The following is a 26,295-nucleotide window of genomic DNA, read 5'->3' as shown; positions in this document are numbered from 1 at the left end:
ACTTGGAACATGCAACCCACACTCTGTTTCTCTGTTTTCCGTTTCTTATATGACAAAGTTTTCGTTTCCATGAGGCATGGGTTCTTTTCTACGCCAAGCACAGCTGAGAAGATATGTGACTCTTATAACTATTGATATTAATCGGCACATTTCCATGTGATAGTTATTTAAGAATAGGAAATGTGTAGTTCCCCAAATCAAGGAATACGTGTGATTTATGCTTCCTGACAAAGCATAAATCACATGCTTAATCCCAAAAACCCTCTTTTATTTAAACGGCTGTGGATGATGGTCATTCACAGCCCGTAATGATTCACAAACAGTCTGGGAAGAGTCCGACAGATGCAGAGGTGGGTTCCTACCAGTTCGCACCTATTCGGTAGAAGCGGTTCGTCAAATCTACCGAACCGGTTAGAAGAGGTTCCACCAGTGGACCCGGAAAGCAGGCCACACTTACAGAAGAGGTTCCAAAAAATTTTGAAACCCACCACTGACACACACACACACACAAACACACAGACAGACTGACACAGAGAGAGAAAGAGAAAGAAAGAAAGAAAGAAAGAAAGAAAGAAAGTGAGAGAGAGATGAAAGAAAAAGAGAAAAAAGGGACAGAGAGGCAAAAGGAAGGAGAGAGAGAGGGAGAGAGAGAGAGAGAATGGCCGGCAAGCCACTCCCACCAGTTCACATGGCCGGCAAGCCACTCCCACAAAGGAGGCCACACCCACAGAGTAGGTTCCAAAAATTTTTGAAACCCACCACTGGACAGATGTCTGCCATAGTTTTTCAGGTTAATGCTGATAAGCACCCAGCTTTATCTCCCTTGAAAGGCTGCCAGAGACCAAATTGCCAATTAGTTTTGCAAGGCCAAATGGAGCACAGAGTCAAACGGAGCTTCAGAGTTTGAACCGACCAGAATGAACAAAATTGTTTCCTGCAAAGGCTCATGTCCGTTTGTTCCTCTTTTATGTCTAATGGGAGGGGCCAATCACCTCCAAGCCTTACTCCCAAGCTGCCCCTTTTGTCTTAACTGTTCTGGCCGCTCTGCGCATGCGCACACTGGGAATAGGCTTACACTGTTCTTCTGCCTCGCTGATGTCAGACTCCGGAGGCTCCAGAGGGAGCACATCACTACCTGATGGCCTTGGCCCCCTCTCTGCCTCTGACGCAGAGCCCTCATCAGCGCCTTCCCCAGACTCCAGGACTGGGCCATGTTCCTCCCCAACCTCCTCACTGTCCGACTCTGCTGCCAGCTCCGCAGGCTTCCAGCAGACCACAACAATACCAGACAGACAAATGTCAAACAATAAACAACAACCTAATCCAGAAACCACCAACAACTCTCAGAGAGCACACTTCTTCTAGCACTGGTGATGGTACATAGTTAGGTAATGAAACGTCTGCAAGAAAACAACCATGCTCAGAGAGAGCACCAAGGATCCCACAATTCAACCTGAGCTACAAATATAACTTTCTATGGGATGGTATTCTACCATTCTCAGCTAAGTGTTTTTATCCTGGGCTCCCCCCCACATTAGGGCTATCATATTTGGGCTGAAAAAAACCAGGCATCCAACAGATGGCAGCAAAAATTTTCATATCTCTCTGCTGGTATCTAGCGGTCATCTAGATCAGAGGGCGCCAACCTTTCAGACCTCAGGGACCACTAAATTCATAATTTTAAATCCCCCAGATCACTAATATGGATTTTTTTAAAAAAGATAAATAGTATTTAGTGCAAAAAAAATGCAAATAATTTTTCTGCAGACCACCAAAATTTTCTCGTGGACCACTGGTTGGTGACCGCTGATCTAGATAGTAGGCCTATTTCTAATCTCCTTTTTACTTCTTTATAGGCAGGGCTAGAGAGCTTTCACCCACAGCTGGGATACTGTGTTTTCCCCAAAATAAGACAGAGTCCTATTTTCTTTTGACACCCAAAATAAGCACTTGGCCTTATTTTTGGGGAGGTCTTATTATTTTTGAGGACTTAACAGTGTAGGAGGCAGCTAGTGTGGTCACCTCATGGCTTCTTCTGTGTTGCAATATTATTGGGGAGGGCTTATTTTTGGGGGAGGGCTTATGTTAGCGCATGCGCTCAAAAGCCTGATTGGGCTTATTATCCGGGGAGGTCTTATTTTTAGGGAAACAGGGTAACTCTGTTGAAGGCCTTTAAAAATTTTTGGGAAAGGCTGCCAATTTCCCTGCCTGGCTTTGAGCTCTTTGGAACAAAGTCTAGCTAAAGACAAAAAATAATGCACATCTTGTCTTTTGTGAAAAAGAAATAAACGTGCATGTATATAAAGGATTGCCCCTTTAAATCCTATCTAGCATCTTTAATTTTTGCCCAAAAGGCAATGGAACTTTTTGTTCTTGCTCATTTTGACACGACCAACCAAAACACCCTTTCTAGTACATATAATTTGATGATTTAATGCCACGGGGGAAGTCCCAGCTTGTCAGAGAGGTAATAGAATAAATTTATGACTATGTAGATAAGTGGGTTGCATCCTGTACTGGAAAAAAGCTGAAATAACAAGAAGTTGGAAATTCCCAATCTTCCCATTTCATATCGGCTGTTCCCTAAACAGCCCTATCCTCTGTTTGCTGAACATCTACTGGAGCCCTGGTGTCACTTGAATCAATAAGCTGTTGCTCCTGGTGAATTAACACACACTCACTCTCTCTCTCTCTCTCTCTCTCTCTCTCTCTCTCTCTCTCTCTCTCTCTCTCACACTCACAAAAAAATCAGGAAACCATTGCAAAGGAACAAACTCCAAGAACCATGTTCAGAGATGGTTATGACGTTATCTAGATGGTGATGTCAGTAATGTAGGGGATTGCAAGAGCCCTGGTGATGATGCAGTGCTTAGAAGGCAGTATTGCAGACTGACTCTGCCCACAGCCAGGAGTTTGATTCCGATTGGCTCAGAGGTGGGTTCCTACCAGTTCGCACCAGTTCGGTAGAACCAGTTCGTCAAATCTACCGAACTGGTTAGAAGAGGTTCCACCAGTGGACCCGGAAAGCAGGCCACACCTACAGAAGAGGTTCCAAAAATTTTTGAAACCCACCACTGGATTGGCTCAAGTTTGATTCAGCCTTCCATCCTTCCGAAGTCAGTAAAATGTGGAGCCAGATTGTTGGGGGCAAGAGGCTGACTCTGTAAACCACTTAGAGAGGGCTGTAAAGCCCTGGGAAGTGATATATAAATCTAAGTGCTACTGCTAAGTGGGAAGGAAGGAAAGAAGGAAGGTGAAGGAAGAAAGACCCATGGTGGTGCAGTGGCTAGAATGCAGTGTCGCAGGATAACTCTGTTGCCTACCAGCAAATCACTTCTGAACAGCTCAAGGTTGAATCCGCCTTCCATCCTGCCAAGGTCAGTAAAATGAGGACCCAGATAGTTGGGGGCAATGTGCTGACCCTCTAAACCGGCTGTAAAGCACTCTGAAACAGCACATAAGCCTAAGTGCTGTTGCTATTGCATCACAATCCAAGGTGAGCCAAGGTGGCGCAGTGGTTAAATGCAGCACTGCAGGCTACTGCTAGATCAGCAGGTCAGCGGTTCAAATCTCACCGGCTCAGGGTTGACTCAGCCTTCCATCCTTCCGAGGTGGGTAAAATGAGGACCCAGATTGTTGGGGGCAATATGCTGACTCTCTGTAAACCGCTTAGAGAGGCCTGAAGGCCTATGAAGCGGTATATAAGTCTACTGCTAAAAAAAAAAAAAAAACAATCCTGGGAGGGGGGGCTGTAGAGTAAATCCAAAGTAGTAAATATGTCTAATTAAAGAAGGGACCCTAAAGGACCATTAAGTTCAGAGCTTAGTTATTAACTGCCTTTCCAGTTATGCTCATGCCTTCAAGTTTAGTAAACTACCCTTAAGGTTTCCAAAGTACAATCAGCCATGACACCAAAGTGAAATATTGTGGTGCTGCTTTTTGTTTGTCGGTTTTGGGGGGTTTGGAGTGGGGGGGGGATTGGGACATAATAATTATTGTTTGTTATAGAATATTGTACATTTTCAGCCATTGTGGGTGTATGTGGGACTGTTTACAGCTTAATATGAACCCCAGTGGTGCTTTAGACTACAAGCCACAATTAAGCAAAACCAGGTTACTGAATGCTGCATTTGTGATTGAGATTTGGTTTTGGTTCAAGCATACCCTTACCATAATAATGATGATGATGATATGGGCGGGAGGGGGAGATCATCTGTAATTACTTGCATATGTGGATCATTCATCTGTTTGGCTTTGCAGGGTTTAGGCTGGTCTTGCATTCATAGAATACACCGTATATAATTATAGATATAGATAATCAGAACTGCAGAAAAAAACAATGAATACCAACCTGCCTTCCATCGAGGACCTGTATTCTGCACGAGTCAAAAAGAGGGCTGTGAAAATATGTACAGACCCTTCACATCCTGGACATTAATACCCTATAGGGCACTGCACACCAGGAAAAACTAGATACAAGGACAGGTTTTTCCTGAAAGCCATCACTCTGCTAAACAAAGAATTCCCTCAACACAGTCAAGGGTTGATGGAACTAAGTGTGCACTACTATTAATCTTCTCATCATTCCTATCACCCACCTCCTCCCACTTATGACTGTATGACTGTAACTTTGTTGCTTGTATCCTTACGGTTTATATTGATTGTTTCCTAGTATGATTTGATTGCTTATTTGTACCCTATGACTAAGTGTTGCACCTTATGATTCGTGACAAAAATATATTTTCTTTTTATGTACACCGAGAGCATCTGCACCAAAGACAAATTCCTTGTGTGTCCAATCATACTTGGCCAATAAAGAATCTATTCTGTTCTGTTCTGTTCTGTTCTGTTCTGTTCTGTTCTGCTCTGCTCTGCTCTGCTCTGCTCCGCTCCGCTCCGCTCTACTCTACTCTATTCCTTCTCCCATTTTATTCTATTCAGTTCTATTTTAGTCTAGTCTAGTCTAGTCTAGTCTAATTCTATTCCATTCTAATTTTGTTCTATTCTATTCTATTCTATTCCATTCCTTCTCCTATTCTATTTTCTTTTCTTTTCTCTTCTCTTCTCTTCTCTTCTCTTCTCTTCTCTTCCCTTCCCTTCCCTTCCCTTCCCTTCCCTCCCCTCCCCTCCCCTCCTCTCCTCTCTTCTCCTCCCCTATATCTGATACATATTTCAAGCAAAGAGGAATTTTGGCAGCTAGGTTCTCGTTGTCTTGCAGGAGACTGCCACCTAGCAGTAAATGACAACTTTTCAGGCCAGCGAGAGACACTTCCTCTTAAGAGTAACAAATGTCATTTTTTAAAAACAGGGTATGATGGGGCAATGAACAAAAACATAAGGGGAAAGGAGACGTAGTTTTGCAAACCATGAATGTCTTGCCATAGGGTTGTTGATTCCTGAGAAACAAGGTAAGTAACTCACAATATAAACGGATTTATATGTCAGGGTGGGTTCCAAGTCACGCCCCCAACGAAAGACTCCGAGGCTTGTGTTTCTGCGAAGTCCCATTTTATTAGAGATGTCCTATTGGCACATCTGGGAAAACCCAAATCTGAAAGCTTCCAAGTTTTCCCCACCCAAAAGAAAGTCCAAATCCCTGGCCAGCACCCACATGTCCATTGCATGGTCCAATCAGGCACCGTTCAAAACTGGAGGTGCCTCCCAGTGATACCATCGCAGCTGCAGGGCAAGATGTCCTTGACTCTCTGAGAAAAGAATGTTATTTTGACTATATGCCTCCCATACTTTATATCAATGATGGCGAAACTTTTTGGCGCTGAGTGCCCAAACCAGAACATGTGTGCATATGCGCCAGTGATGGGATTCAAATAATTTAACAGCCGGTTCTCTGCCCTAATGACCAGCTGGGTAGGTGGGGCTCAGTGGTTTTGTGACTGGGTGGGCGTGGCCAACTCAATGTCACTCACGTCGATGGGCGCTTCACCTTAGCTGTTACAATGTACTAAGGGTTAACCGGAGAGGCAGTTCCTGTAAGCAGGGCAATTAAGATTAGGCTAGAAACAACAATGGAATGTTTCCTTCTTGCCTTCCTTGCAGGATTAGCCCTGTAAAGTGGAAAAAAACAAAAGATTTCTTCCAAAAACCGGTTCTCCAAACTGCTTAGAAAGTTAACAACCGGTTCTCCCGAATAGGTGCGAACTGGCTGAATCCCACCACCAATATGCGTGTGCCGGAGCGCCAGGAAAAACCACCTGGCTGGCACGTGCATGCCTGTTTTGGGGGCATTTTCAGGCTGTTTTCAAGTTGTTTTTTGGGCATTTTTAGCCAAACAAATGGCCTGAAAACAGCCCAGAAAATGGCCTGTGTTTGGCTGTTTTTTCAGACCGTTTTTGGCCATTTTCCGGTCGTTTTCAAGCGCTCCAGTGCCCTCAAAGACTAGCTGCCGGAAACCAGAAGAGTAACTGGTGATGGCGTGCATACCCGTGGAGAGGGCTCTGCGTGCCACCTATGGCACCCGTGCATAGGTTCACCATCGTGGCTCTATATGATCCCCGCTCCCATTTCCCCACAGTAGAAAAATGTGGCAGGCCTGAAGGCCCAAAGGTAAAAAATGGCTCCCGGGTCTGACATTATCACCAAAAAGGCCTATCTCCAGCCCTCCCTTCAATTCACAAGAGAAACAAGGTCTGGGAATCACCAGCTACCGACAGAGCAGAAATGGCTTAAGTTCAGTGGCCCCGAAGAGAAAGAAATGGTGGCTTCATCTTAATTGCATCGCTTCAGTATAGATTAAAGCTGCCGTTAAGGGGAATCAGGGATTCAGCATTCTATTAACTTCTGCAAGTTGGGATTTAGGGACATATATTCTGGCATGGACACCCCATTGCTGGCTCCGTTGGGTCTCGTGCGCAGAACATTTCACCTAATGTTCCGATCTGGATTCCATTTTTTTTTACAAAAGAAGAAACAATGACCATTTAAAACGGGCTCCGTACTGGGATTCTCATTTAATAGTCAATCGTTGGAAGAAATATCTATCTGGGTTCAGTTCCAAGTGGGGAGAAAGACATTGGAAACATGGAGTCTGATTGGGAAGATGGTTTTATGATGAAACAGAACCAACAAGCGCGTGTGATTCTGGGTAGCTGACCACATGGAGTTGAGAGTGAGGGGTATTTGTTCTGACCTCCTCCTCCGTCCAGTAATGAATGCCGAGACAAGCTTAACTGGAATTCTACAGCACTTTATTAGCAGGAAACATAAATCTCGGTGGCTGAAAGCCCAAGCATAACAAACAGATAAGAACTTTGGCAGCAACTCAGACTTCGACAGAGACAGATAACAGCTTCTCCAGCGTTAAGAATGAAGTTGAATCCTGCAAACCAGACTCCTCCCAGAGTACTTCCTTAAATACAATCTTGAGAGGAGCCTAATTACAACCAGCTGGGTCCAATTATCTTTTGTAACTGCAAAGCTGTTTTCTCCGCCGATCTGCCCGGCATTGCCAAGCATCCAGGACCACCTCCCTTGTCTCCTCATCACTACTTTAAGGCCTGACATCAGAAGCACACTCCCTTCGGCTCTCACCACTGCTCCATGCCTCAGGCGCCTCCTGGTGGCCAACCAGCCTCTCTGTGCCCTGCTCGGAGTCGGAACCCTGTCCATGGTCCTCCACCAGAGCCGACTCATAAGGCCCCTCGCTGTCGGAGTCTGTTTGCAGCTCCAACGGCTCCTGCTGGGCCACAACAGGTATTTATACCTTCTCTTGGGCTTTGCCCTTCAACTTCTTGTTCCTGGGCAAGGTCATGTGTTCTACTGGCTGGCTCTGTAGGTTGTCTGAGCTCTCAGGTTTAATAGTCAAGCAAACAGTAGAACAACCTGCCTCCAGAAGCTGTAAATGCTTCAACCCTGGAAGTTTTTAAGAAGAGGTTGGATAACCATTTGTCTGAAGTGGTGTAGGGTTTTCTGCAGGGGGTTGGACTAGAAGACCTCCAGGATCCCTTCCAGCTCTGTTATTCTATATTCTAAACTAATAGCAGTTGCGTACACCGAGTCTCCTCTTCCATTCAGACAAGCATTTCACAAAAATTTCCAGAGAGGTGAGATCAGCAAATAGAGAACAGGACAGGCTGAATTCAGCCAATGTGTCAAACCATAGTTTGTTTAACTAGAGTTACTGAGTAAATGTTACGGCCTTTAAACCTCTGCAGGGCACCAGGCCAAGCTTGTGCGACCATCAGATCTGACAGGGAAGGTGTATTCTGGATCTCGCTTATTCAACAATATCATTGTGTAGGAGCTCGGAACTGTGTTTTTCGCCTGCCCTATAGAATTTCTTCCCTTCTGAGATTCAGAAGACTTTTTCTGCATCAATCTGGATCCTTGCACTGGGGCAGAAGATGAACTTGGTGGCTTAAATGTCCCCATTCCACTCTACATTATCACAACAGTGGATTTTCACTGTTGCAACACCCATGGCTGATGTATTGTCCCTTTTCTGGAACAAAATGCTTCCTTCTCTGTTTCCCAATATTGTTAGCGATCAACATCACTCTACAGATGACAACACAATTGAAGGCACCCTGACTCACCTTCCTGTAGACTTATGAAATAACAGGGCTTACAACTTATACAACATCTTCCACATTTCACAGGTCCTGAAATGACTAGCTGGGATGGCTCTCTCTTCGCATTTTGGGGGGGGGGGGGAGAGCAGGTGGATCAGCTGTTTCTCAATTCACTTTGAGTCACCCAACTATCTTGTGGGCATCATGACTCTTCCAATAGCTCAGGAAGTGGACAGGAAACAAATTCTTCCTTCACAGCTGGATGCTCGATTGTTGCTCTTTTCTTTTAAGGAGGAAGGATGAACTCCTATCTTTTGGGGTTGGGGTTTTTTTTTTTAACAATGTCCTTTGCTGGAAGAAATATCCATCTGGTTCAGTTCCAAGTGGGGAGAAAGACACTGGAAACATGGGGGTTGATTGGAAAGATGGTTTCACGATGAAGCAGAACCACCAAGCGTGTGTGATTCTGGGCAGCTGACCACATGGAGTTGAGAGCGAAGGGTATTTATACCTTCTCTTGGGCTTTGCACTTGAACTTCCTGTTCCTGTGCAAGGACATGTGTTCTATTGGCTGTTGTAGGGGTCATAGCTGGCTCTGTAGGTTGTTTGAGCTCTCAGGTTTGATTGAAGTTTGGACTCTGATGCAATGTCCTTAGGAGATTGTGCAATGTGGTGAGCTCTGCTGTTAGTGGGTTAATCCTGTTATGTCCTGAAGGGTCATGTCTCAATCCCATCATCCTGGAGCTGAAGGTCTTTTGTTTTGTAGATAGGATGGTCCAGTCTTTCTTAATGGGCAAAAATATCTGCTGGGGGCTAATAGAATAGAATGGAATGGAATGGAATAGAATAACAGAGCTGGAAGGGACCTTGGAGGTCTTCTAGTCCAACACCCTGCTTAGGCAGGAAACCCTACACCACTTCAGACAAATGGTTATCCAACATCTTCTTTAAAACCTCCAGTGTTGGGGTATTCACAACTTCTGGAGGCAAGCTGTTCCACTGATTAATTGTAATAACTGTCAGGAAATTTCTCCTCAATTCTAAGTTGCTTCTCTCCTTCATTAGTTTCCACCCATTGCTTCTTGTCCTACCCTCAGGCTCTTTGGAGAATAGTTTGACCCCCTCTTCTTTGTGGCAGCCCCTGAGGTATTGGAAGACTGCTATCATGTCTCCCCTAGTCCTTCTTTTCATTAAATTAGACCTACCCAGTTCCTGCAACCGTTCTTCATATGTTTTAGCCTCTAGTCCCCTAATCATCTTTGTTGTTCTTCTCTGCACTCTTTCTAGAGTCTCCACATTAAGAAAGGTTGTGGGGAGGGGGGGGGCTGTCTCTTTCTGTCTCCAAGAGCTTGTTTCTCCATTCCTCCTTTAGGGAAATATAATTTTCTGCCTTTTTTTTTTCTCAAACTATTTCATTCTTCTAGGAGAGGGGTGGCCGACTTCCCCCACCTTCTTTGGAGAAATGTCTTTTTCAAGCTTGGTAGCAAACCATGGCACTGTTCAAAAATGCTGAGCAGAGATACCTAGAATTCACTTTAGGAGTGTTTGTATGTGCCCATTCAAAGGGGAAGAAGGTGTGGTATGGGGAGGGGCGATGGTGAGGCTTCAAAATTTTTAGCAACGGGTTCTCTGCCCAGTTGCTGGGAGGGCGTTGCCATGGTGGGCATGGCCTAGTCAGCCTTTGGCACCACGGTGGGGGAGGGTTGCACTCCCTGGGCTCCAGAGGCTTTTCTTGAGCCTTTGGAAAAGCGAAAATGGCTTCTCCAGGCTCCAGAGGCCCTCTGGAGGCCAGAAACAGGCCCATTTCCAGCCTTCTGGAGCTTCTAGTAGGCCTGTTTGTCTAAGGTGACCAGACGTCCCGATTTTAGCGGGACAGTCACGATTTCTAACAATTTATCCCGTGTCCCGCGGCGTTTTAAAAAAGTCCCCATTTTGCCTTCATGTTGAAAGCGCAGTGGATTTGCTTAAGAAATCCTAACCGGGGCAAGACAAAAGACACTCTGTCTAACCCCTCTCTATGTCTCAGTACTTTCATTGAAGATATTAAAACATTAAAGCAAGAAAACGGAACACCCCCCGCCCCTTTTACTTCCTTTTATAAGAAAAGATGACCCAGTACCATAGAGCTCCAGGAAATACTTTGGCTAGAGAAGTAGCGACTGTTCCTTCCTGGATTTCCCGGAGGGGAGGGGCACAGAGGTTGGAGGTTGGCTCGTGTGGGAAAATTTGTGGCAAGGTTTCTTTGAAAAATATTTCCCTGGAACTAATTTCACCATTTTAATTTGCTCAGTTCTTTGTATTAACATCTACATCATTCTGGATTGACTTGGAGTGCCTGCCTGCTGGTAAGTGAGCCAGGTTTTTATTTTTTATTTTTTAAATGTATTTTAAAATAATATTTTATTTATTGTGCAGGATTTTTTAAAATAGTTTTATTCTGTGTGGATTCTTTTTCTAAATTGTCTTAGACTATTTAAAAAAAGATTCTATCCAAAATAAATTGAAATAAACCATTTTTAAAAATTCTATGCACAATACTTTGAAATGTATTATGCATAGAATTTTTAAAAATAGTTTTACTTCAATTTATTCTGTGTGGAATAGTTTGAAATATTTTACTTCAATTTATTCTGTGTGGATTCTTTTTTTAAATTGTCTTAGACTATATTTTAAATATAGTCAAAGGTGTCCCTCTTTACCAATCTGAAAATCTGGTCACCTTATGTTTGTCACCCTCCCTGAGTGTCCGGGGGCGCCCTGCACTTACCAAAACGGGCCACGTGGGGACTCCTGGGAGGGGAGGAGTGGGGTGGGCGGGAATGGGAATTGGGGGTTCTCCGAATGGCACGGAATCGTAGCTAGAAGTTCTCCCGAACCCCTGCGAACCCCCCTCCTCCAGCAGCCGACCCCTGCATCCGATATGATTCAATGAACTGTGATGATTCAGTGAAAGTTTTCCGGGTTTATTAGGAGGAACAGATTGCTGATCTGCTGTTGTTTTTTCTGTAGGCTGAAGTGGGGGGGGGGCGAGGTCTGCAGACAGTCCAACCCCATCAATCCGGCCATGCTTTCAAGCAGAATGGGAAGGGTTGAGTCTCACTATCTAAAAAACACCCATGGAAACTGCTTCTCACCAGTTTGATGAAATAATGGAGGCTTCCAAATAGTGGTGGGTTTCAAAAAAATTTGGAACCTACTCTGTGGGTGTGGCCTCCTTTGTGGGAGTGGCTTGATGGCCATGTGACCTGGTTGGAGTGGCTTGCCGGCCATGTGTTTTCTCTCTCTCTCTCTCTCTCTCTCTCTCTCTCTCTCTCTCTCTCTCTCTCTCTCTTTCCCTTTGTCTCTCTGTCCCTTTTTTCTTTTTTTCTTTCATCTCTCTCTCACTCTTTTTCTTTCTTTTTTATTTATTTATTTATTTATTTCTTCCTCTCTCTCTCACTCTCTCTGTCAGTCTGTGTGTGTGTGTGTGTGTGTGTGTGTGTGGCAGTGGTGGGTTTCAAAAATTTTTGGAACCTACTCTGTGGGTGTGGCCTCCTTTGTGGGAGTGGCTTGATGGCCATGTGACCTGGTTGGAGTGGCTTGCCGGCCATGTGTTTTCTCTCTCTCTCTCTCTCTCTCTCTCTCTCTCTTTCCCTTTGTCTCTCTGTCCCTTTTTTCTTTTTTTCTTTCATCTCTCTCTCACTCTTTTTCTTTCTTTCTTTTTTATTTATTTATTTATTTATTTCTTCCTCTCTCTCTCACTCTCTCTCTGTCAGTCTGTGTGTGTGTGTGTGTGTGTGTGTGTGGCAGTGGTGGGTTTCAAAATTTTTTGGAACCTACTCTGTGGGTGTGGCCTCCTTTGTGGGAGTGGCTTGATGGCCATGTGTTTTCTCTCTCTCTCTCTCTCTCTCTCTTTCCCTTTGTCTCTCTGTCCCTTTTTTCTTTTTTTCTTTCATCTCTCTCTCACTCTTTTTCTTTCTTTTTTCTTTCTTTCTTTCTTTCTTTCTTCCTTTCTCTCTCTCTCTCTCTCTCTCTCTGTGTCAGTCTGTGTGTGTGTGTGTGTGTGTGTGGCAGTGGTGGGTTTCAAAAAATTTCAGAACCTCTTCTGTAGGTGTGGCCTGCTTTCCGGGTCCACTGGTGGAACCTCTTCTAACCAGTTCGGTAGATTTGACGAACCGGTTCTACCGAATAGGTGCGGACTGGTAGGAACTCATCTCTGCTTCCAAAGGACTTGATGCCCTTGTACATTTCAGACCTCAGTTGGGCCAGGCTCCGTGGTACAACCATCTCCTTGAATATAGTCATTAACTGAGCTGCCAATAACAACCAGTGGAGCCTCTTAGGAAAGCTGGTGCATCGCCAGCTATGAAATCAACAGCCTGTATGGGTATGTGTGTTTGTGTGTGCGTGAAATCACTATTGTGTGGCTCTCCTAAGAGCAAATGACTAGCTGTAAAAGGTATGTACTGAGATCGTATCTGAGGTATCAGGGAACCCACCCAGAATATAAAAGAATCCTCGCCAGGCTGCTCATGCTGGTGTGATGTAATAATAATTGTAGAAGACAACAAAACAAAGACCTGTGAATAGAAATAGAATGACTATGGCAAAAGAAAACGGAGGTAGCACTGTCGGAAGTTAACACCCGCCCCTCTCCTAGGAAAATGAAATATTTTAGGAAACATTAAAAGGGCAGAATATTTCCCCTAAGAGAGAGGCAGAAACGTAGCCTCCCCCACCTTTGTCAATGGGCCTTTAAGTCCCGAGTCAGTCTATTCTACATAACAAAGATCTACCTCCTTCAGGCAGAGCCATAATAGGGATTCCAAAGCCCTTTCATTACAGCATCACTCAGCAAGAGTCAACCAAACTTGGGACTCAGGATAGCCTACAGAGTTGCCCCTGCATGGCCCCATGGTGGCTATTTCATGTCTGATTTTACTCTTACGTTTAATTATTTTAGTTGCATTGGTATACTGAATTTAATTAGTCAGTAACCACAAATAAACGTTACTATTAAATCCCAGTCTTTTACCTTTTTAAATAGACCTTGGTGAGTTTTAGTTCTGAAGGACAATACAATTGCACAAAGATGCATTAAGTTCTGAATATAGGATCAGAATGTATTGCAATTAACCAGGCTTACACATTTATGTACAAAGTCTATAAGGTATCTGCATTGTGCATAAATGGACATATGTGCCCAACACATGACTTACAGTAAGTGCTTATTTGCCAAGCAAAATCCTTGACCCAGCCTACATACTTATGATGTTGGGATCAGGATCTGTATTGGGTTCTTTCTGAGCTGGGCTGTTTCCATGCAGATGTTTCCTAATCAAGCAATATAATCTCATCAGTGCATGGGGGAGTAGAGTTTGCTGGCTGTTCATAGCCAGTGCATGCAATGAGGTCATGCAGCCTGGCGTATATCTGCAGAAAACAGCTCAAGAAACACCAAAAAGTCAACCCTGAGCAACGTATATTCTTTTCTGTAGGATCTGTAGACTTCTATCCTTGCAAACTCTAGAAAGACTGCAGAGAAGAACAACAAAGATGATTAGGGGACTCGAGGCTAAAACATATGAAGAACGGCTGCAGGAACTGGGCATGGCTGGTCTACTGAAGAGAAGGACCAGGGGAGACAGGATAGCAGTCTTCCAATATTTGAGGGGCTGCCACAGAGAGGAGGGGGTCAAGCTATTTTCCAAAGCACCCAAAGGCCAGAGGAGGAACAATGGATGGAAACTGATCAAGGAGAGATTCAACCTAGAAATAAGAAGATATTTTCTGACAGTGGGAACAATCAATCAATGGAACGGTTTGTCTTCTGAAGGTGTGGGAGCTTCATCACTGGAGGCTTTCAAGAAGACCAAATAAAATAGACCAAATAAAAGAGGTGGACTATATATAAGAAATAACTACATCTCTACAGAAATAGAGCGCAACGATGAAAACTATCTTGAATGCATTTGGCTCAATATTAAAGTGAGTGGGAGAATGACTTTGCCATAGGTCTATACTACAGGCCACCCAGCCAAGCAGACAACTTTGTTTCCCAAAGAGTAGAGAAGGGAACAAGGGTCTGAAATGCTATAGGGTTTCCTGCCTAGGCAGGGGGTTGGACTAGAAGACCTCCAAGGTCCCTTCCAACTCTGCTATTGTATTGTATTGTAAGAGATTGGACTGCCATCTGTCCGAAATAAGTACAGGGTCTCCTGCTTGAAGAGCCATGGTGGCGCAGTGGTTAGAGTGCAATACTGCAGGCTACTTCTGCTGACTGCCGGCTGCCTGCAGTTCGGCAGTTCAATTCTGACCGGCTCAAGGTTGACTTAGCCTTCCATCCTTCCGAGGTGGATAAAACGAGGGCCCAGATTGTTGAGGGGCAAGGGGCTGACTCTGTAAACCGCGTAACGAGGGCTATAAAGCACTGTGAGTAAGTCTTAAGTGCTATTGCTAAATGCTATTGAGCAGGGGGTTGGGCTAGAAGACCTACAAGGTCCCTTCCCTCTTAAGAAAGACAACAAACATCTGAAAAGGGATTCTAGAGAGAAAGCATTCCCCTTCCCTTTTGTTAAGAGAGGAGGAGGAGGAGGATAAGGAGGGTGACCTCACATTGAGGTCATAAAGCTCTTGCTGACATCACCGGCCTGCTGCTTAAAAGGACATTTGTTCACAAGGCAGCCGCAAGAAAGGAAAGAACGTAAAGCTGACGTGAGGGTAGAAAGATGAAGAGGGAGAAGGGGCGAGGTTATAAGAGGGGGCGTTCCAAAGATTTGATGTCCTCAGATGCCTGACAAACACTTTCTGCCGTCAGCTGTACCATTTGCTCTTAAGGTTTTTTTTTATTTCCCCCTCCCCACGTTTCAGCAAGTGTGATGTTAAGGATCAACAACGCCACCTCAAACCATCTAAGTCCTCTCCTCTATGTTCCCTGTATGTTTGCCTACGAAGCCCTGCCTGCCATGTCTGGTGAATGGTTGATGTGAGAAGGGTGAGTTTTCTCTTATGGAGATCATCAACGTTTCCCTTTGTAGAGGGGAAGAAGGGGGTCACACACAGGTTAAGCTCAAGGAGTGGCCTGCTAGCTTGGGGCCTTGCATGTCCTGTGAACACGGTCGTTACAGCTTGTAAAACAGAGTCAAAGGTTTAATAAAGGAGAATATTTGTAGCTCAGGGTTAATATGAGGAGTCCTCAGTGCTCTCTGAGATTGTTTTCTTGCAGACGTTTCAATACCCAAACTAGGTAACATCATCAGTGCTAGTTAAAAAGGTTCCCCTTGCACATATCTGCTAGTCTTTCCTGACTCATCTGAACCAGTAGGAACCACCAATGGTTAACCAAAAAAAAAAATCAAAGGAAAAGACGATTCAGATTATTTCATAACATGGAAACTATTCTATAAATGGTTAAATGACAGGTATTGAGCTTAGAGGAGTGGAATTAGGTGAACTATTGTTTACATGAGAAAGACAAACAGATGAGTAAATTTTTCTTGACGGTTATGTAATCGATACTATAATGGAAGATAATATGATTGATGTTATTGCATACTTGTTTATATATTACCGCATATTTGTTTACATGTATACTATTATAATGGTGATGAAGATGTTTGTATGTTAACACCTTGGACGCCTAGAGAACACACTGCTCAACATAGAAAGGAAATGTATGATTTAAAACAATAAAAAACATTTCATAAACAAAAAAAGAATTGTTGGACAGCGAGATGGGCAGTGTATAAATTTAATAAATAATAAATAAACGCAATGCACTGTATTCCACCTTTTAGAAGGCCAGCCTCTGTTTTCCTCTTGCTTAATGTGGGCCGGTGACCTAGCCTTCGGAAGCCACATGAAAATCCTATGCAACAACTATTACTAATGTATGCAGAGAGAGATCAGGCTGATAAAATTGCATATATATATAGGGCAATTTTGGAAAGCGATGCTGTAAGAATTCCTGTCTCTTTGGCACGGAGGTGGCACAGTGGTTAAATGCAGCACTGCAGGCTACTTCAGCTGACTGCAGTTCTGCAGTTTGGCTGTTCAAATCCCACCAGGCTCAGGGTTGACTCAGCCTTCCATCCTTCCGAGGTGGGTAAAATGCGGACCCGGATTGTTGTTGGGGGCAATATGCTGACTCTGTAAACCGCTTAGAGAGGGCTGAAAGCTCTATGAAGCGGTATATAAGTCTAACTGCTATTGCTATTATGTTTGATGACTTCTACAAAAGCCAGAAATGATGAAAGACCTGAGCCTCAAATTAACATAGGGAAAATCATTACATAAAGCCAGTCAAGTTGGCCTTCTCTGCTTGAGAATGTCACTTCAAAATCTCAACCATTGAAAATTTGAGCAACCCTGATTTTGTCTACAGGAAGTCCTTATTTAGCAACTCTTCACGCTTCATTATGAAGGTAATGAAAGAAAGTAATTGCGCGACCAATTTTTGCAATCACCACCTTTGCAGGTCTCTAAAGCAAAGAGAAGCTTAAATAAGGCCATAAGGACAGTTGCGGTTTCTCTTTCTTTAAGGACCAAAATGGCTGGCTTCAGTTGTGGCTACTGAACGAGGAAAGCAGGTAGTCCTCAATTTATGACCACAATTGAACCTAACATTTATGTTGCTACGTGAGAAATTTATTAAGCAGAGACTAACTTGATTTTGCATTTAATAACGGCAGCAAGACTGTTGGTGGCGCAATACTGGAAGAAGGAAGATTTGCCTACTATTCAAGAATGGACATTAAAAGTAACAAACCTAGCAGAGATGGCTAAAATATCAGCATATCTCAAGAACCACTCAAATGAGAGATATAAACTGGAGTGGAGAAGATGGATTGACTATACTCAAAATAAATACGGGACTAAAAAATTCCAGATAGTTTATGACTGAAGAAACAAGGAATGATATAATCTGTTTAGAGTTAGCCTAGCAAAGAGGAGTTAAAGCTCAAATGAAAGATGATACTAACTTTAAGTTTATTTTAGAATATCTTTGTTAAAGATTTATACCCTGTATTGGTTCTGGGAAGTTGGGGTAGTGGGGGAGGTGGGGGGTGGTGGGGTTTGGGTGGGGAGGGCGGGGGGGGGGGGAGGTAAACATTTGTAAAAGTTTTTTTTTTTTCTAAAATTTTCAATTAAAAAAAAAGAAATTTGTTAAGCGAGTTTTGCCCCATCGTACAATCCCTGGTCTTGTGTTTGAGGCATGTAAAACACTTCTGTGGGGGGGGGGGGGGAAGAGTGGCTTGTTTACAGCGGGGTGGCCAACTATTAAACCACAATCATAAATAGTAATTTTCAAGGGATTATCCTCTAATCCTGTGCATCTCTATTCAGAAGGCCTCATCAAATTCAAGGACTTGTTCGGCAGCAAGTTAAAAGGCATCATGAACTGAATCAAATCCGAATGCTTAAAGGCGAGCATCTGAAGGATTTGCAGTTCTCCAGCAAGTGCCATCACCTAGGAAGGCAGCTTAAATGCTTGATCACTGGGGTTATATAAAGGGCAAAAACACCATCAATATTCTGAAGTATTCTCAGTCGCCTTAATTGCACAACTGCCAAACTGAGTTTAGAATGTTTAGTTTGCCGATAAAGGAGGCATCCTAAAAACAACAACTTGGCAAACAAAACGTAACTTTGGCCAACTTTGTCTACAAAAACATTTAGCTTTTACTTTGGGCTGGCTGTATTGTGTGGAGCAAGCCATGCGTGATTTGTAAACGATGAGGAATAGCTTTCTTTGTGCATTGCGGGGACCCTCCTATCTTTTGTTGTGCGACCCATTGTGACCCCATGGATGTTTCTCCAGGTCTTCCTGTCCTCTACCATCCTCTCTCAGTCCATTTAAGCTCACACCGACTGCTTTGGTGACTCCATCCAGTCACCTCATTCTCTGCTGTCCCCTTCTTCTTTTGCCCTCCATCATCCCCAGCATGAGGCTCTTTTCCAGGGAGTCCTTCCTTCTCATTAGGTGGCCAAAGGATTTGAGTTTCATCTTCAGGATCTGGCCTTCTAAAGAGCAGCCAGGGTTGATCTCCTCTAGGACTGACCGGTTGGATGGCCTTGCAATCCAAGGGACTCGCAGGAGTCTTCTCCAGCACCAGAGTTCAAAGGCCTCAATTCTTTGGCGCTCAGCTTTCATTAGGGTCCAACTTTCACTCGGAATTGGCTAAAATCAAAAGCATGAAGCAGACGGTGCTTCATTAAAGCCTCTCTGTGGGAAACCCTTTCTGGGCTTACAAGAAGGTGCAAGGATTCACCCGCTCATTCAAGTCACCCTCTCTTCTTCTTGTTAGTTTCGGTTCCCAGCCAGAAGTGGCTTATTCAGTCCCATCCCAGCTTCCTTCTCTCCGTCTGCTCAGCCAATTCCCAGATTGGGTAGGAATACAACTCCCATCGTTTAGATCAGCGCAGATGCTGGTGGTCACAGCTCAATTCATCCGAAGCACACGGGACCCCCAACCCCCCCTGGGCTACCTCGCAGGGTTGGTGTTGCATAGCTCTCCCACCCTTGCAACGTCCCTTCAGCATCCTTTTTCCTTCAGCAAGTCTGCATGGACATCTGATCCTCCCCACCCTTCTACTCTCCAGAAGCTCACCATTGCATCCTCATAACCCCCTTTTTGCAAAAGAAAGAAAGAAAGAAAGAAAGAAAGAAAAGGAAAGATAGAAGGAAAGAAAGAAAAGGAAAGATAGAAGGAAAGGGAAAGAAGGGAAGATAGAAGGAAGGGAAATGGAAGGAAAGACAGAAGGGAAGGGAAGGGAAGACAGAAGGGAAGGAAAGGGAAGATAGAAGGAAAGAAAAGTAAAGATAGAAGGGAAGGGAAGATAGAAAGAAAAGAAAGGAAAGGAAGAGAGAAGGAAAAAATAGAAGGAAGGGAAGGGAAGAAGGAAGAAAGGAAAGGAAAAGAGCAAAAAGGAAAGGAAAAGAAAAGAAAAAGAGAAGGGAGACCAGGAGGCGACGGCGCCGCCTTCTCCCGGGCAGCACGTGTCCGCTTTCGCCCGCCCGCTCGACTCCCGCCAATCAGCGCCCGCCCGCGTCGTTTCTTTCGGGAGGGGCGGGGCTTGAGGAGAGCAGGAAGGGAAATAGGAAGAGCTGCGCGGCGGGGGAGCAGTTGGAGCGGAGACGCGGAGAAGAGCGGCGGCTTGCGCGGCGCGAGACCACCAAGCCCTTCCTACCTCCTTCCCTCCCTCCCTCCGCGGCGGCAACGTCAGGTGAGCGGAGAGCGCCTGCGCGGAGCGAGGTCTTCCTTGCTAGTTTCCTTGTCTGCGCCCCCCCCCCTCTCCGGTTCATTCCAAGACGGGCCTTGGGAACCCCCATTTTTCCCCATGTCCTTTCACTTTCTCCTTTTCACAGCCCCCACTTTCCAACACGCCCCTCCTCCCGCACGCCCCTCTACCCTCCCCCTTGCATGCACGAGCTTAAACAAGCCGACATTCGCGGTTTCTCCTACACGTGCATGCCCAAACATTGACCCAACTCTCTTCCCCCTTCCTTGCAGAGAGTAAGGAAGTTTTTTTTGGGGGGGGGCAGTGGTCTGCATTGCCCTCTCCGGAGAAAAGGGACACACACACACACACACACACACACACACACCCCTAAGGGGGGAAGCCCAGGCTCTCCTTCCCCTCTTGTACCCCATAAATGCAATTAAATCTGGAGGTGGGGAGCATCTTACTAGGATCCGCCTAAAATCCTGCTGAGCCACTTGGCTAGAGATGGTGTTTTCGGCGCAAGCAAGAGTGAGTGAAACGGTTTGGGCTGGGGAAGGGGGAAAACTTTCTAACATTGCAGTAAACTATTTGTAGCTGCTAAAGACCCTTGGTGTGTTATTTCGGTTTTGTGCATTCAGAAGGGAGCAGGAATCGGTTGGGATTGATTTAATTGGGATGTTGTGCAAAGCCCCTTCGGAAGTTCTGGATGCTCCCATCACACAGAGGGTTTAAAGAAGAGACTGACCAACCTCTTGTCTGAAGTGGTATAGGGTCTCCTGCTTGAGCAGGGGGTTGGACTAGAAGGCCTCCAAGGCCCCTTCCAGCTCTATTCTGATTGATTGATTGAAACCAAGGCCCGGTTGTAGTAAATACAGCTTGTGACATAGTAAAGCTGATTCTTCGCCTTGAGGAAGTTGTTGTGAGTTGTTGGCCTTTACAAACTTGTGCAAGGAGAGAAATCAATTGCCTACAGAGATGTCAGAGTCCAAGCAAGGAAAAAGATAAGGGGATATAAATTGTCGTGTGGCCTGCACACATCGCCAATGGGGGAAATGTTTATATGGGGAGGGGGCTGTTTTGGATTGAGCTGTTCTGAAAGACTCTTCATATAAGGCCAAGTGAGGTCTTCTTTTGTTTTTCCTGATCAAAACCGGAGTCTGAAGGAAGTGGGAAGGAGAGAGAGAGAGAGAGAGAGGGGTGGAGTTGCACCTGTGAAATTCACCCACTCCGTGGGATGAGTTGGTTTTGCTTCGGTTTTCCTGGACGAAGTTATGGTTGGAGTTCAGTACTGATAAATAAAGCTGGAAGAAAAGACAGGGAAATTGAAGGTTGACATGGGATATCGTGCAGAGAAGCGAACTCTTCCCATCCCATAATAGCTTCCTCCAGGGCTGGGAAGGGACATCTCTGAACTTTGAAGATGGGGAAAACCCAACCGAGGGCCAAGGTGAACCAGAACCATCAGGAGTCCTGCGGGATTAGGCGGCATACAAATGTTATTAAACTTTGAAACTTTTCTTTCTTTTGCAACCAGAAAAATTGTACAAGAGAAGGCCCCATTGTTTTCAGAGGGCTCTGCAAGCAGCATTGAGGCTGCAGGTGTCTCTATGATAAGGGACGGTTGCTTCCATAAAGGTTGAAAAGAACCTGAGGATGGCAGTCCGCAGCCCGATGAAGAGGCAAGAAGGTTGCCATCCTTGGCTACTCCTTTCAACCTTCCAAAAGTGGCCATTCCTTGTTACAAAAGTGGGGAAAGAAAGAAGAGGTTGTGTTTTTTTTAAGGGCACTAACTCAGATGTGATTTTGGAAGGGACAGAGGATGCAACACTCGGTCCCCAACTAATAAACAAGGTGACGGAAGTGAACTGAATCTTAAATAAGTTGTTGTTGTCCTCAGCTGCCCTGCCCTGGGAGCGGATGAGTCAATCAGGTGACTAACATCCGTGAAGCACTTAGCCATGGATGTGATGGAGAGTTTTGTTTGCAAGGAGCAACTTCACCTGTCCAGGCAGGGTGTGTGATTCCTAAGGGCAACATTTTAGGCCCTGCTGTAGTATCTGTTTGTCCTCTTTCATAGAAGTCTAGAACTGGGAGAGGCCCTGGAGGTTGGCTAAGTTCAACCTCAGGGGCCTCTTCAGTGGCTTAAGATCAGAAAGGTCGGCAGTTCGGCGGTTCGAATCCCTAGCGCGCGTAACAGAGCGAGCACCCATTAACTGGTCCCAGTTTCTGCCAACCTAGCAGTTCGAAAGTATGTAAAAGTGCAAGTAGAAAAATAGGGACCACCTTTGGTGGGAAGGTAACAGCGTTCTGTGCACCTTCCACTTTTAGTCATGCCGGCCACATGACCACAGAGACATCTTCGGCTTTGAAACGAAGCACCAGAAGGCAGGACAAGAAACAATGGATGGAAACTAACCAAGGAAAGAGGCAACCTAGGATTAAGGATAAACTTCCTAACACTAAGGAAAATTAACCAGTATAATAATTTTTGTCTTCAGAAGTTGCAGATGCTTCATCACTGGAGGTTTTTAAGAAGAGACTGAACAATCACTTGTCTGAAATGTTATAGGCTCTCCTGCTTGAGCAGGGGGCTTGACTGGAAGACCCCCCCAAGGTCCCTTCCAGCTCTATTCTAATTCCTATTTTATTTTATTTTTTATGTATTTCTTTTTAGGTATGTTTGGGATTTGCAGACTTCATGGAAAGAACTATGTCTGTGTTATTTTTTGAATCATATCTTGAGAGATTTATTTTTGACTATGCTGTTGAAGGTGTTTATGATGATCTTTTGGGACAATAAGGTTTTCAGGTACCTTAGAAACAGGCTAGTTTATATTTACATAACATTTGAAGGCCATCAGGTAATATGCAAAAGTCTATATTTGTTGTTGTTTTTTTCTCTGTGGGACTTAACAGTGTTAACAGCAGACAATGTCTCAATTCACACACTGCACTAAGCCTGTAATGAGTTTGATTTAGGCTTAGTATATTGTATGAATCCAGCCATTGTGAGTGTGGAAGTATAATGTATAGCTTGTGCAAAGTAGCCGATTGTGTCTTTTCAACAAAGCATCGAAACAAAGCATGTACTTTGAGCATTGCCATTTTAGTGTCAAAAATGATTATTGTTTGCTATTTTGTCGTCAGGCTGAAAGTCTGGGTATATAGATTTTATTCTGGAAAGGTGCATTGAAGCATATAGAAGTCTTCCAGCATCCCAATAAAACATGCATTTTTAAAAAAAGAATTACAGACATGTCCTCCTGTTCTCCTGAAGCCACTTGTTCGGAATCGCTCCTAAAGTGTTACATATGCATTGGTTATTTCACAACTTTGTGGGCTTCAGACGAAAGCCTGGAGGATTCTGCCTTTCAGAAACGAAAGCAGGTGGGAACTCAAAGCAACCTGCATTGTTGACTTCCTGATGTTTCTTTTTAAATGAATGTATTAATGATGATAGTTGCAGTGGTGAAAAACCAATGCAAACTAAAAGACAAGTAAAACATGCAAAGGAAAAAAGAAAGTAAGAATAAAGTAAAGAAGAAAAGTATTTTAAAAAGCGACTTCCAAACTTCATCTCAAACCATTTTTGCAATTTATCACCTCTTAATTTGCGACCAATGTTCTCTTCATCTCACGTCCCATTGGTCTTCTAGTCCAATCCCCAACTCAGGCAGGAAACCCTATACCATTTCGGACAAGTGGTATGAGACAAACTTTTACATGAGTTAACATTTGAAAAATAAAGGTAACATATGTTCTAGTTGTTCCCAACTCTAGGGGCCAGTACTCATCTCCGTTTCAGGGTCGAAGAGCCAACGCTGTCCGAAGAAGTCTCCATGGTCATGTGGCCGGCATGACTAAACGCTGACGCCGCATGGAACACTGCTACCTTCCCACCAAAGTGGTCCCTGTTTTTCTACTTGCATTTTTAACTACTTTCAAACTGCTAGGTTGGCAGAAGCTGGGACAAGTAACGGGAGCTCACTCCGTTACGCGGCACTAAGATTCGAGCCGCCGAACTGCCGACCTTTCTGATCAACAAGCTCAGCGTCTTAGTCACCGAGGCACTGCGTTCCTGGTAATTGAAAAAATACTAACAGTTTTAAGTTTCATTCACCATTTTTTAAAAAGAAGGTGTGATTGTGATTTTTGGATGTCACGGTTAATAGGACTAGAAGTACTGTATATACTCGAGTATAAGCCTAGTTTTTCAGCCCACTTTTTGGGCTGAAAAAAGCCGCCTCGGCTTATACTCGAGTCAGTGAAAAATTTGCCCGAAATGGAGGAGAAAAAGGGGCGGGGCCATGCCGCTGGCCCAGTGCCCCTGTGAGTTTCCCCTCCCTCTGTGTCAGTTTGCCGCGCAGCGCGCACCGCACCATCCCCCCTCCTCACGTTCTAATGTAATGCAGGGCTGTCTTACGATTCCCCTTCCTCCCCCTCCTGCTGCTCTGCAACGATGTCCCACCTCCTCCTTGTTATGGCAAGCAGCCACATAGCGATGTCCCACCTCCTCTGGTACAGTGATCCAATGATAGGAATCACTGTGCCGTGTGTCATAGGAGGCGGGACATCGCTCCCGCGGCTGCACGGGACATCATCATCACAGCGGGACATCAGCATCATGAGGTGAGTGAAGTATTTCATTGAATACACCGCTAGTTTACTGTTTTTCTTTGAAATAAATATTCAAAAACATTATTGGTATCTATTTTATTTTTGAAATTTACCGGTAGCTGCTGCATTTCCCACCCTAGGCTTATACTCGAGTCAATAACTTTTCCAGTTTTTTGTGGTAAAATTAGGTGCCTCGGCTTATATTCGGGTCGGCCTATACTCGAGTATATACGGTATCTGGATTTGGAGCTCATGTGGATTCAAATCCACGTTTGGCATATTAAGAAATCTCTTAATTTCCCATGTAAGCATTTGCTCTTGTCTCTCTCTATTTCTGCAGTGGAACCTTAATTGGGACATCCAAACATAGATCAGATTCTTTGTCCCGAGTGACAGTCTAAATTATGGGAGGCCTGGAAAAGTTCCTTTTCGATTGGGATTGCCACACTTCTTTCATTTGCCCTCTTTTAGCTCTCAAAATCCGGAGAGGCCCAGTGGGAGAGTAGAAGGAGAAGAGGGCACTTCATTTCCCTTTACTTGCTAGTGATAACACAACACAAAAGTACCACAAGAGGTTTGCTGAAGACTCTGGGATGGCTGGTGCACATAATTGTGTTATGCTACTGAGCACAATAGGGATGCGACGGCTCAGTGGCTAAGACGCTGAGCTCGTCGATCAGAAAGGTCACTGGTTCAAATCCCTAGTGCTGCATAATGGGGTGAGGTCCCATTACTTGTCCCAGCTTCTGCCAAGCTAGCAGTTCGAAAGCACGGAAAAATGCAAGTAGAAAAATAGGAACCACCTTTGGTGGGAAGGGAACAGTGTTTCGTGCGCCTTCGGCGTTGAGTCATGACCACAGAGAGAGACGTCTTCGGACAGCGCTGGCTCTTCAGCTTTGAAACGGAGAGTAGCACCACCCGCTAGAGTTGGGAACGACTAACACATATGTGCGAGGGGAACCTTTACCTTTACAGGAAGCTATTTGTCTAATGTATAGTCCAAGTGTGATCCACACTTAATTGTATTTTCAGGAGATTTTTTTCCCAAAGGATTATCTTTCAATACTATTCTCAGGTCATTCGTGTCAGGAGGCATTGTAAGATGTTCCTATTGCTCTACTGGGGTGTTGTCGTTTTTAAAGAGATGTTTACCTGGATTTTTGCCATCTCTTGTCTTAGCTTGGCAAAGGAACACATGTTTATGGAAAAGGAACACTTCAAAAAATCTCATGTTGAGATGCCAAATCAGTAGTAGATGAAGCATCACTTAATTAAAACAATCAGTTGGATTTAGACATCAGTTGCTCCTGTGTTGACAAAATAACAATGTAATGAGATATTTTTATTATTATTCTGAAGCGGCTCAATAAGGTGCTTTGTTATTTGATAGCTGGGTTCGTGCATCTTGAGGAAGCAATTTTATTTTTATTCTATTTTATGGGTCACCATGATCTGGCTTGTTTTATCTGCTTTCTCGGTGATGAAAACTAGCAAGTTGGAAGTCAAAGGGAACAACATAGGAGGTACACGGTTTCATTTCTGGATTTTTTAAAAATTTAATGCTGTTGTTTGTTGAAAAAGCAGGTAAATGTTTGCCTTCCATTTATTTTTCTTCCTGGGTAAGTAGCTGGTTTGAGAAGAGGAAATGGGAAGCTGGGAATAGGTTAGAGCTGTTTTCCACTAAATTATGTTTATGCCCTCTTTTTTTAAAGGTAGAAAAACAAAAAATAATTCTGATTTGTTTTTGGTTGGTTGATCATATCTTACAGTAGTTTGTCCTCTCATGGTATGATAACCTGGAGCATAATAATAATAACTGTTTCCAGTTTCTATAATTAAAAAAAATGAAATACTCTACTGAATTGAAACTGCTTAAAATTCGTTCAATATATGCATTTGATTTTTTTTTAAAGCAAGTAATTGTCTCTTAGGGTTAAAATTCAGT

At 44.2% G+C, this 26,295-nt stretch overlaps 1 protein-coding gene across 2 annotated transcripts in view; it reads left to right on the top strand.

Moving 5' to 3' along the window:
- Nucleotides 1-19,608: 19,608 nt before the first annotated feature.
- ZFAND6 (zinc finger AN1-type containing 6) overlaps nucleotides 19,609-26,295 on the top strand; it is a 62,912-nt gene continuing 56,225 nt past the window's right edge. The window contains exon 1 of one of the 2 annotated variants that reach the window (XM_032233280.1): nucleotides 19,609-19,733. The gene's annotated coding sequence lies outside the window, so the exon portion shown is untranslated. Of the gene's footprint in view, nucleotides 19,734-19,787; nucleotides 20,262-26,295 lie in introns of those variants that run through there. The other variant, XM_032233279.1, reaches the window with a different exon arrangement.

This window comes from Thamnophis elegans, chromosome 16 (genome assembly GCF_009769535.1).
Source record: "Thamnophis elegans isolate rThaEle1 chromosome 16, rThaEle1.pri, whole genome shotgun sequence".
NCBI classification, from domain to species: Eukaryota; Metazoa; Chordata; class Lepidosauria; order Squamata; family Colubridae; genus Thamnophis; species Thamnophis elegans.
Note: the sequence above shows the minus strand (reverse complement) of the source record. Positions and strands in the feature narration are given on the sequence as shown.